The sequence below is a fragment of the Tachypleus tridentatus genome, chromosome 7 (assembly GCF_004210375.1).
Source record: "Tachypleus tridentatus isolate NWPU-2018 chromosome 7, ASM421037v1, whole genome shotgun sequence".
Taxonomy (NCBI): domain Eukaryota; kingdom Metazoa; phylum Arthropoda; class Merostomata; order Xiphosura; family Limulidae; genus Tachypleus; species Tachypleus tridentatus.
Window position 1 is genome coordinate 151,540,170 of NC_134831.1, and position 11,650 is coordinate 151,551,819.

General features: G+C 30.9%; 1 protein-coding gene across 2 annotated transcripts in view; it reads right to left on the minus strand.

Moving 5' to 3' along the window:
• Positions 1-10,884, minus strand: part of LOC143256915 (uncharacterized) — a 31,866-nt gene extending 20,982 nt beyond the window's left edge. Inside the window, exon 1 of one of the 2 annotated variants that reach the window (XM_076514765.1) lies at positions 10,656-10,884. The gene's annotated coding sequence lies outside the window, so the exon portion shown is untranslated. The remainder of the gene's footprint in view (positions 1-10,655) is intronic. The other variant, XM_076514766.1, reaches the window with a different exon arrangement.
• Between the last annotated feature and the right edge of the window lie 766 nt (positions 10,885-11,650).

Below are 11,650 nucleotides of genomic sequence, written 5' to 3' on the forward strand. Positions count from 1 at the left end.
GTGATTTCATGTTAAGATTAAAAAAAACAAAAACTATTTTTCGTCCCAAAAATCTCAAATGTTTCCATAATCTCTAAAACATCCTAAATACATTTCAAATGCTTATCTCCAGTAAGCCTTTACATTTTATTTTTTATACTCTAACTTTACAGGTAGGGTTTGTCATTTAATGAACCTCATAGCCATCATAAAACATTTGGAAATAAAATATAAATTATGCATTTCTCATGCTAGAATGACCATACATTATAACTCATAAATGTTTAGCTCAAATCTCATAACACTATATATTAACATACGTATTTATTATTTTTATTATACTGATCTTCCAGTCATGCCTTCATAACATTACATAGCTTGCATTGAAGTGGTGCACATGCACTCAGGTCACATATTCAGTAATATAAAGCTGACCTTTAGTCTTCCCTATGGTCCTGTATGGACACTGCTCCTATAGCAAGTAATTGCAACCTACTATAGGTACCATTTTGCAAAGAAAAACCTATGGCAAGCCAAACTAAAAATATGTCAGAATCAATTACACCAAATGCAGCATAACCGGCAAGGACGTGAGAATAAAACAAGTCGAAAGCTTCAAATATCTTGGACATACTATAATATCAAATGCAAAGAGTGACACAGAAATAAAGAAAAGAATTGCAATGTCCAAGGATACTTTCAATAAAATGAAGTCCATATTCACAAACAGGAACATAACAACTGTCACTAAAATTAACACCTTGAAATCATATGTATGATCTGTTCTCTTATATGGCTGTGAGAGCTGGACACTGAACAAAGATACAGAGAAGAGATTAGAAGCTGTTGAAATGTGGGTCCTCAGAAGGATGCTAAAAATATCATGGACTGAAAGAAAAACAAATGTGGAAGTCATGAAACTGGCAGGATACAAAAGGTCCCTCATGAAAACTATAAGAAAGAGACAAATGGAATTTCTAGGACACATCTGCAGGAAGAATGGGATAGAGAAACAGATGCTATGTGGAAAAATAGAAGGGAGGAAAAGCAGAGGGTGTCAAAGAACTAAATATATCGACAGCCTCAATAACTATGTCACCAAGAACTCAATGAGCAACATCGAGTTGATAAGGAGGATTGACAACAGAGAAGTCTGGCATGCCATGGTCGTCGATGTCTGCCGCAGATTTGACACATGAAGAAGAAGAAGAAGTCTTCCTTATCTTGTATGTGTCTTGTATGTGGACTAATATTTTGTAATATACAGTCACATTTCCATTAATATACATTACATATACGTATATAGATTATTAATATTTAGATATAAATTATTAAACTTATTTTTCTTAAAATATAGAATAAATCAAGAAGTAAAACATTTATCTCTTCTAGTTACAACCTTTAAACTCAGTTGCTGCTGGATGTAGGTTGCTAAGCCTTTTAAAATTTCACACACAGGATAATTTTTTGTTTAATATACACACACACAATTTGAATAACCAAAAATAATCATAAATAACTATACTAATACCATATAATTCCATTATAATTTTATTTAGCTGAAAAAACTAAGCTGGAGTTAGGTTTTAAAAAAATATGAAACTTTAAGCAGATTAAAGACAAACCTACATTCTTGAAATCTTGGTTCTAAAAAACTTAGCCTTTTCAGAGAGTAAAATGAAGGGGAAAACCACTCAGAATATTCTAAACTGTTGATTGGTTATTCACGTCATATACCATAATAAAAGTATATAAGGAACCATTTCAAAACTTGAGAGTTGAATGGGACTACCGTGTTTCATTCAGCACATAAGCCATATCTCAGCAAAAAACGATACGAGGTTCTTATTTTATATTCTAGCTTATCAATACTGGTAATTTTAGTTCCTAATTTGTATGAAACTACAGACCTAGTATTTTTAAATCACAAACATCTAATTTTAAACAGTGCTGCATTCAACATGCTATGTTACTCACTAAAATCTATGTTTACTTGCATTATTTTAATATTTACTTTTAAATAAAGAAATTAGCTCTTATATGATACTAAAGATTGAATTATAATCTACAGTTTGATTTCAAACTTATTGACTAAATTTGTAAAATAGTAGTTCAATACAATTTTGATTACAAGTCAACAAACAAAATAACAGCCTTTAACCTGTGACCCAACATGAATGGGTCAACTTGAAATGAATACTGTAGTATTGTTAAATTTCAACAACACATATTTGTAGTATGTTAGAAAGAACAGAAATAAATTTATATTTATATTTGTGAAGATGAGCAAATGTGCATTACTTCAGTAAAATACAAAATTATATTGCTAATGTACTTAAAACTTAAGTCATCAAATAAAACAAATCTTGATTTTTTTTTAGATTTTCTTCCCTTTCAAGCACTGTATTTTATTTAGAAAAACTGAGCTTTATAAAATTGGTTTCATTAGTTTTACAGATTAGGTTATGGTGTTACAAAGCTGATTATACTTTCTCAGATGTAATATTTATGGTCTGAGAAAGTCACTGTTGTTTAAGAGTGCTATGTATGGTGATAGATTCTAGACTGGAAAATCAGAAATCACATGGAAATTAGAGGTATTTTACTGCACATGCATTATATATTTATTACACACATGTATGTATTGAAACTTCAACAGTTGAGCAAAATTTAAAATTAAAAGGAAGGACTGCATTAAAAACAACAAATCCATACCTGTGATGAACAATATTTTAATAAAGAAAATGTGACCAAACAAACAAAAAAAGGGCTTTTGAATCCTGATACATTGTGAAAGAATTAATGGATATGCCATCTCATGAAACCCACTAATACAACTGATTTATAAGCCAGCTCATAAAAGAATGATCTACATACTCATAATGACGAGAAACCTACTTGAAGTAAAAATGCATCTCAAGACTGCTGGCATGGGTATAAAAACTTATTAAAATAAAACAATGTTTTGACCTTCTAAGATGATGCAAGATGATCTAAGAAGGTCAAAACATTGTTCTTTGCTTTATTTTAATAAAAGTTTTAATACCCACACCAGCCATCTCAAGATAAGGGTCTACATTCTACCTCTGCAAGATGTGGCACATCACAACTTACAGAAACAGGAACTTAAATGTAAAAATTGTCAGCTTTTAACAGTTAGAAATATTAAAGTTACTACTACAATATTAAATGTTTAAAACAGCAGATATTATATATAATACAGCCAAAATAAATGCCTTTCACATTAGCAACAACAAACTTTGTAAAACATCAGTTAATCTGAAACTTCAACTGAACCTCCTATTCTTCTGAAAAAGATAAGAGATGTCAACATATAATTTTAAGAAAAAAACTTATCCCCCAAATCATTCCAGTGACACTCTGTAAACCTTTTCCAATTAGTAAATACCCTTTTTTAGGTTAGGAAACAAAACTGTACACTTTGAATAAATATAATTGCTTGTTTTTTAGTCTTAATCAATATATACCTAAAAATATATCCAAAAACAGTAAAACTGCTTTGATAGTTTGTCACTTACCTACCTCTTACAGACACACTGTGAACTAAATTTCCCTGTATAATAAAACATGTGATCAAATTAGTAAAACCCTAATGTTTTACCATGCACCTACTATATTCAAACTCTAGACTATATCCAACAGAGAAGTAAATTTAATTAGTCTAATTCCTCAGTGAACTCTTATAATCCTCTTAAAACTTAAAAATAACACCAACAATTTTCCAATCATCAAGCACCTATCCACCCACATTTAAAGCAAAAAACTCACATATATGATATTTGACCTGCAATGAAACCTTGGAATTGACCATTTATTTTTAGTACTTCAATTTTCCTACTTACCATCAACATAAAACTCATTTCACTTGCAATCTAACATTTCTTATAATGCTCAGACAAGAAATATTGCTATTATCATTGGTTGTAAAATAAAACAGAACATTTAACAGTTGAAGCACCTCACACATTTTTTGTTTTTTAAATATTTTGCCATAAGCATTCTTTAAAGGCTCAGTTGCCATTTCAATATTTTACTTACCTTTAATATACTTAAACTGGGTTTCACCACTGAGCAACAAGAATTCATGACACCTTGATAAAAATAACAGACATGACAGAGTAGTAGCTTTAAAATACAGCTGGTCACATTAAACAATTGGCAAGTTCTACTGTAACAAAGTTCATTAATCAGTTGCATTCAAATAATTATTCTCATGAGACTTGGATAACTGAATTAATTAAAAAATAATAATGATCAGAAACAATTAAGTTTAATACAGAAATACAATGTAAAGACTATTACATCTCCAAGCATGTCAAATATTTTTGTTTTTCATTAAAGAGAAATATCTTAAAGCTGCTCATCTCTCATGTCAGACTCTTCACTAAAATAAACATCTTGATGCTTTTGTTGCTAATTAATAAGACCACTTAAATCTTGTTAGTTTTAACATTAACAAACTGTTAATTTTCATGAGCCGTTTTAGATTTCCCACTTTAAATGTCAAACTTCTTAAGTGTTTTTCCTTGATTTATTCTTTTATGTCCTTTATATCACAACTAGGGATAATGTGCCCTGACATTCTTTCAGTAACATGAAAATCTTGAATTATAAACAATTTATTTTATAAACCTTTTTCACATCACCCAAATTACCTTATTATCTAAATTCCTTAACAAAATATCAAATAAACATACAACTTCAAAATTAGAAACTAATATTTTATTTGTCTTCATCTCAACATTTAACAAAACATTAAATTTAATTATGCCTTGATCACTTTTTCTTCTCAAATTTTATTTGATATGAAAAAACAATTTGAATAGCTACAGAAAACTTTCCCTTTCCATTACTTCACTTGACTACCCACATTCCAAACTAATGTTTACAAAACTGCTACAAATCTATAATTAAAGATGGACTCTTAGGGGAATTTGCTAATCAATTAGCAAATCAATTCTCACTCTTAAGCATAAAAGATGATCCATCAATGCTATCAATTCCCTTTGCAATCTTAAACACCTCAATCAGATCTCCTCTAACTCTTCATTTTTTAAAAGAAAATAATTGTATAGATTTTCGTGTCTTCTCACATGACAACTACTCCATCTCAGGAACCATTCTAGTAATCTTTCTCTGAACCCTATCCAACAATTCACTGTATTTCATAAGGTAAGTAGCTCAAGACTGAACACAGTACAAATGAGGCCAAACCAGTGACCTATATAATTAAATTAAAATATCCTTAAGACTTATATCCAATGTCTGTACATAAATCTTTAATCTTACATGTCCTACAACTAGTAACAGCATATTGCTTGGATATCTTTCTTTTACAACACTATTGTGACTATTTCCATCCAATTAATAATTAAAACCCATCTGCTATTTATTTGCCAAACTCATTGAATGATCTAAATCATTCTGTAAAGTAGCAGCATCCTCTCCACATGCAGCAATACTCAAGATCTTAATATCATTTGCTAATAATAAAGGAGCTATTACCACCTACAGTTGCAAAAAAAATTTCAAAAGTTAAATATGTTAAACATTTGCTAATAAAACACAAAATTGGTCCATGTGGTAAAATGAGAAGGAAAAAAAATGCAGATTATGCAAAGATTCAATTCATAAATGTGACTCACGTCCAAAATCACATGGCCTTTGTTTAAATCTATGATCCACTACTGTACCAGAAAAATGTACAACATACACTACATGGCCAAAAGTATGTGGACACCCATATGTGCTCGTTGAACATCTCATTCCAAAATGGGCATTAATATGGAGTTGGTTCTCCCCTTTGCTGCTATAACAGCCTCCACTCAAGTTGGACAAGAAGGCCTGGCTTGCAGCCAGTGTTTCAATTCATCCCAAAAGTGTTTGACGGGATTGAGGTCAGAGCTCTGTGCAGGCCACTCACGTTTTCCACACCAACTTTGGAATATCATGTCCTTATGGACATCGCTTTGTGCATGGGGGCATTGTCATGCTGAAGAAAAAGGGCTCTCCCTAAACTATTGCTACAAAGTTGGAAGCACATAATTCTCTAGAATGTCATTGTATGCTGTAGCATTAAGATTTCCCTTCACTAGAACTAAAAAGCCTAGCCCAAACCATGAAAAACAGTTCCAGGCCATTATTCCTCCTCCACAAAACCTTACAGTTGGCACCATGCATTCAGACAGATAGCATACTCCTGGCATCTGCTAAATCCAGATTTGTCCATCAGACTGCCAGATGGTGAAACATGATGAATCACTTCAGAGAACACGTTTCCACTGCTCCAGAGTCCAATGGCAGTGTGCTTTACACCACTCCAGCCAACACCTGGCATTGCACATGGTGATCTTAGACTTGTGTGCAGCTGCTCAGCCATAAAAACCCATTTATTGAAGCTCCCAGCGAATAGTTCTTGTGCTGACGTTGCTTTCAGAGGCAGTTTGGAACTCAGTAGTGAGTGTTGCAACTGTGAATAGACAATATTTACAAGCTATACGCTTCAGTGCTCGATAGTACCATTCTGTGAGCTTGTGTGGTCTACTGCTTCGTGGCTGAGCTGTCGTTGCTCCTAGACATTTCCACTTCACAATAACAGCACTTGTAGCTGACCGGAGTAGCTCTAGCAGGATAGAAATTTGATGAACTGACTTGTTGGAAAGGTGGATTCCTATGACAATGCCATGTTAAAAGTCAGAGTTCTTCAATACAACCCATTCTACTACCAATGTTTATGTATGGAGATTGCATGACTGTATGCTTTATTTTGTGTACCTGTTATCAATGGGTGTAGCTGAAATACTTGAACCCACTAATTAGAAGGGGTGTTCACATACTTTTGGCCATATAGTGCATGTCTTGACACAAACATTTAAATCAATGTTTTCTCTTTTCTTGGAAAAAAAATGTTTCCACAAACTTTATCCAGATGAATTTCTAGATACACATGTTTCCACAGCATTTGACCTCAATAATCTTTGTGTAGTGCTAAGGATGTGCAATTTTAAGTATTTAAAAAAATTACATATTAAATTTTTTTATTTATTGTTATTACATTTGTTTAAATTGAAAACATAATAATATTGCATTAAAACTCTTACCAGCACTTGCCACAAATGATTCTAAGAGTTGCAGTAGATAACATTAATTAACTAATTATCTATGCTCAGAACATAAAATTTTAATTAATGTTTTAGATAATCAGTAATGTCAAGAAAACCCACTTGTAGAGAAATATATGTAAAACTGGCTCATTTGGGTTGAGAAAATATTATACGATAAATGTTTTAGATATTCTGAAACATTTAATAAATGCTATTATTACATTCATGTTTTGCTTTATTATAATTATTTTTATTTTAGTAGATAGGACTGTAGAGATGGACCAACAGCCTCTTTGCTGTCCTTAAATTTTAAGATTAAAGCTAGGCATTTAACTCGATATCCTATGAACATTAATTACAAATTAACCCAAATTATGTTTAAGCTGGTTATTGTCACAAAAATAATTAGTGTTTGTTATTATTACTGTTTTCAGTTATACCAATAACCAAAATTACAATCCATTAATGTCATAAAAAATAGCCAACCTGTGTTTTTATATATTACTTTTATATTTATATCAAGTATGCAGTAATCACAATTAAATATGTTCTAACAGAATTAGTCAACCACTGTTTTCAATTATTCAAATTATTCAAGCAATTGAAATACTGTCATTATTATTTCTCATTCTTATTTTCAATTAATTCAAGTTTGTTAGCTTAACAAATTAGCATCACAGCTCATAAAAATAATAAATTAATCACGATCAGAGTTTTAATTATTACTATTGGATTTATTTTTTTAGGAGTTTCACAAGAATAATAGATTGATCAAATGTAATGTACCACTGAGCCTAACAACTAATTAATTAACAAATTTCACTGATTTCCAAGCTCTCTATGCTTTGGTCATTTTTCTTTCTTGGAACAAAAAATTATTTCATAAGGATATCAGAAAGAGCAAGGTGGCAGATGATTTGGCCCAATAAAGTCACTTCAGGAAAAAAACAGTAAATTATTCTGACTTGATCTTGTGATAGGACTTGCCCAATTAAGTGGTTTCTTGTGATAAAATGGTTTTATAGGTACATCTACATTCAGGTAAGTTTGTTTGATTTTGTTGGCATATGGGTGATATTTATTGACTAAATAACTTTCTATCATCTGGAACTTCACATTTTTAAATTGGTCACTAGACATTTTATTTTACTATGCAATACATATATGAAAATACTGCACACGAATTCATGGCATCAACAAAATATGCAAATCAGAATAATAACATTACAAATGTAATATTTATCTTCTCAGGTGCTAAAACTGAATAACGTGAAATTTTAAGTAACTAAAAGTAAAAATAATAATGACACACAATAATTTCTTAGTAAAGAATTTAAAGTTCTGCAAGCATGTGATAAATGTTACATATTATACAGGTAACTTGTACACACTCCAAGAACTATCATACATTCTTACACAGTTAGTGAAATCACACCAAAATTTCAATAAATATTAAGAAAAACAGTTCAGATATTAATGTAAGACCTCCTGGTTTAACTAGGTTGGCACTCAGTAGAGTGCATACAACTGTCCTGCAGCACTGATCATGTTTGACCCTCAAAAAATATGAAAGTGTGTCATTATATTCATTGCTACCTGTGAACACAGACAATTTTTGGAAGGACAATGGGTACAATATTTTATGTTCACAAAGTTTCATCAAATATGATCAATTATGGTTTGGTCATGAAGCAAATATAGTGTAAAAAATTAGTCCCCATGTTAATATATAGGGATTCCCCCCCCCCATCACCTTCACTCTCCAAAAATCTAACTTCTAAGTTAGGTCAAAGTCCAACTGTATACCAACTTTTATCCAAAATCATTCAGCCATTTGTTTTAAAGAAATCTTACTGACAAACACATACACAAGTGAAAACAACCTCTACCAGCTTCAGCAGAGGAAATAATTAGTAAGTTGTACAGCAAGTTAAATGTTTTATATCAAAAATATTGAATCATAGTTACATGTACTATTAGATATTGATTACACAAACATGGTGTTTCAACAGTAACAGGGTTTAAAACCACTCTGCTAATAACTTATGAATTATTAAAAATGCTAGAGAACTGTTTTTGTTCATAACTTATGTGAAACTAATCAAGTGAGTATTAAATGTTTGTACCAATAAAACTAACTCTTTGTTTCTTGTGGTAACATTCTGGGTAACGGTTTTTAATTCTTCAAAAGAATAATTTCAGAGATCGTAAAATACCGTAATCCCAAGCAATTGCATATTGATTTTCAACCTAATTATGGCTATGTTACTAAACTTAAACTTACCATCAAATCATTTTTTTTAACTGATGTATCCTGTAGAGTTTATATTAAAACAAAATATAATAATGCTTTTTGATTTATACACCACATTATTTTTGTCATGCATTTTTGTAAAAACTGTGGTAAACCAAATACGCATGCAAAATCAAGTTCTCTCACCTTACAAGTGAAATTTACTGTAACATTAATAGCATGGTGTTTCTATAAATGAGGGTTTGGCTGTTGCAAGCACATTGGTGCTCTCATGTATTTCATGTGTATTACTGTTCTCCTTAGTAAATCAAATGTTAAATACTATTCATCAGGATACTAACTAATAACCAAGTAAACAGCCAAAAACGTTTTTGGACATGCAACTGTGAAGTCTGATTTTGCACACTGAGAACTGTGAAATTAATGAAGACTGTGGGCTGGATTGGATTAGGTTTCCTGGGACCAAAGGTGAAATTTAAAACTATTTTTTGAGACTCATCAGTAAAGTATTTTTCAAACATTTTCAAAGTCAGAGATTTCAAACTTGAAAAGCTAAGGAGACTCAAAGGTTGTAGCAACTACATTAATCCGACTGACTGTATAATAATATTTTTAAAAACAATTCATTTTCTCACAACCACTACCCTAAATTTGATTCAGTCTCTGTTGACAAACTGGCTGGCTGTTTTAGTTTTACTAAAATTCACTTTTTAAATGAAAATAAAACTTTCTAAAAATAAATTTACATATACAACTATATTATTTATTAGTATAAAAATTGGTTTTACACTAATTCTTACATAATATTTTGTTTACTATATTATTATTACTGTTGCAGTTTACCAATTATTACTTTCAATTATCATCGACTCGTGCATCGTTATTATAGCAACATTAACCGAGTGATTAACTGACTTCTGTAAGTGACGTTAATGCTGTTTCATAGGTATTATTATTATTAAACTTATCAAAATATAAAATATACTTATAGCATACAGTGTTACTCATATAGATAAATCATCTATGTAGAAACGTAACTTCTATATATTATCAATATCATCGATAAAATAGCTTGACATTCGAACCACACGTGCTCCTCTTGCGTTAAGCCTAAGACAAAGTCATAACTTTTACTAATAATATTAGTAGTACTACAGTACTAACATTTTAACTCGGTGATTAATCCAACCCTGAAATGTTAACAAACCAATACTACTCCATTTGCAATGGCTTTTATACATGTATCTTTAATTCTATTTCTATAATTAATATGTAAATAAAATGAATAACGCACAAACCTTATTATACGAAATATTCAGCGAATCACTCAAAAACATCTACATTATAAGACATTCCTTCTAACAATCTAATGTTTCATCAAAAGGGAAAGTTAGAGATAAAAACTGTTTTCTTGTTAAAATAAACTAAAACTTTGTAATACATGGAGTACACTGCATCCACCATACAATCAAATTACAAATTTCAATCTGAAAGTTCTCGAGCTTCTCGCTAAACACGCGCTACACTAACAATTTGCTGCTTATTTCGCCTTTTAATTACACAGATATTTTGTTACTAAAGTATTTTATGATATTTTTAATCAGAAAACAATAAAACATTATTTGTTGACAATTTTGAATGCGATTCGTCCGTGTTTATTGTTTGATTCTATATTCAAAATTTGCATATGGTACATGATACACGTTATGTTTAGATATTTATTACCATATTAATACCCATTTTGTATAAATAGACATTTATATAGTGTTATGAAATGTTTAGACATGTAAACAAAATTATTTTGAATGTTTTTCACATGGTATCGACTCATAAAATACCGTACGTAATCTTCAGTCACGACGTACAATTTTCAGTTTTACATGCTCACCCTTTCAGGCGTAAGGCTCACCCTTTCAGGCGTTATAATGTTAGAGTTAATTTCACTATTAGCCTAAGAGTTGTTGGTGATGACTAGCTGACTTCCCCTCTAGTCTTACACAGCTAAATTAGGGATGGCTAGCGCAGATAGCTCTCGTGTAGCTTTGCGCGAAATTCGAAACAAGCCAATTCTTTCGTAGTTATGACACTGTAATTATTAAGTAACACGTCAAGAACAATAACAAAAAAGGCATCCTACGTAAATGTTAACAACATCAGTCATTAATTATATATTAGTATCATTACATCTATGTATGTATATTACCAACAAAATTGATCCAGAAGGAGATCTCTGGAATAGGACATAGTAATTAAAATATTATAATTATTTAACCTAAAAGATTAACAGACAATG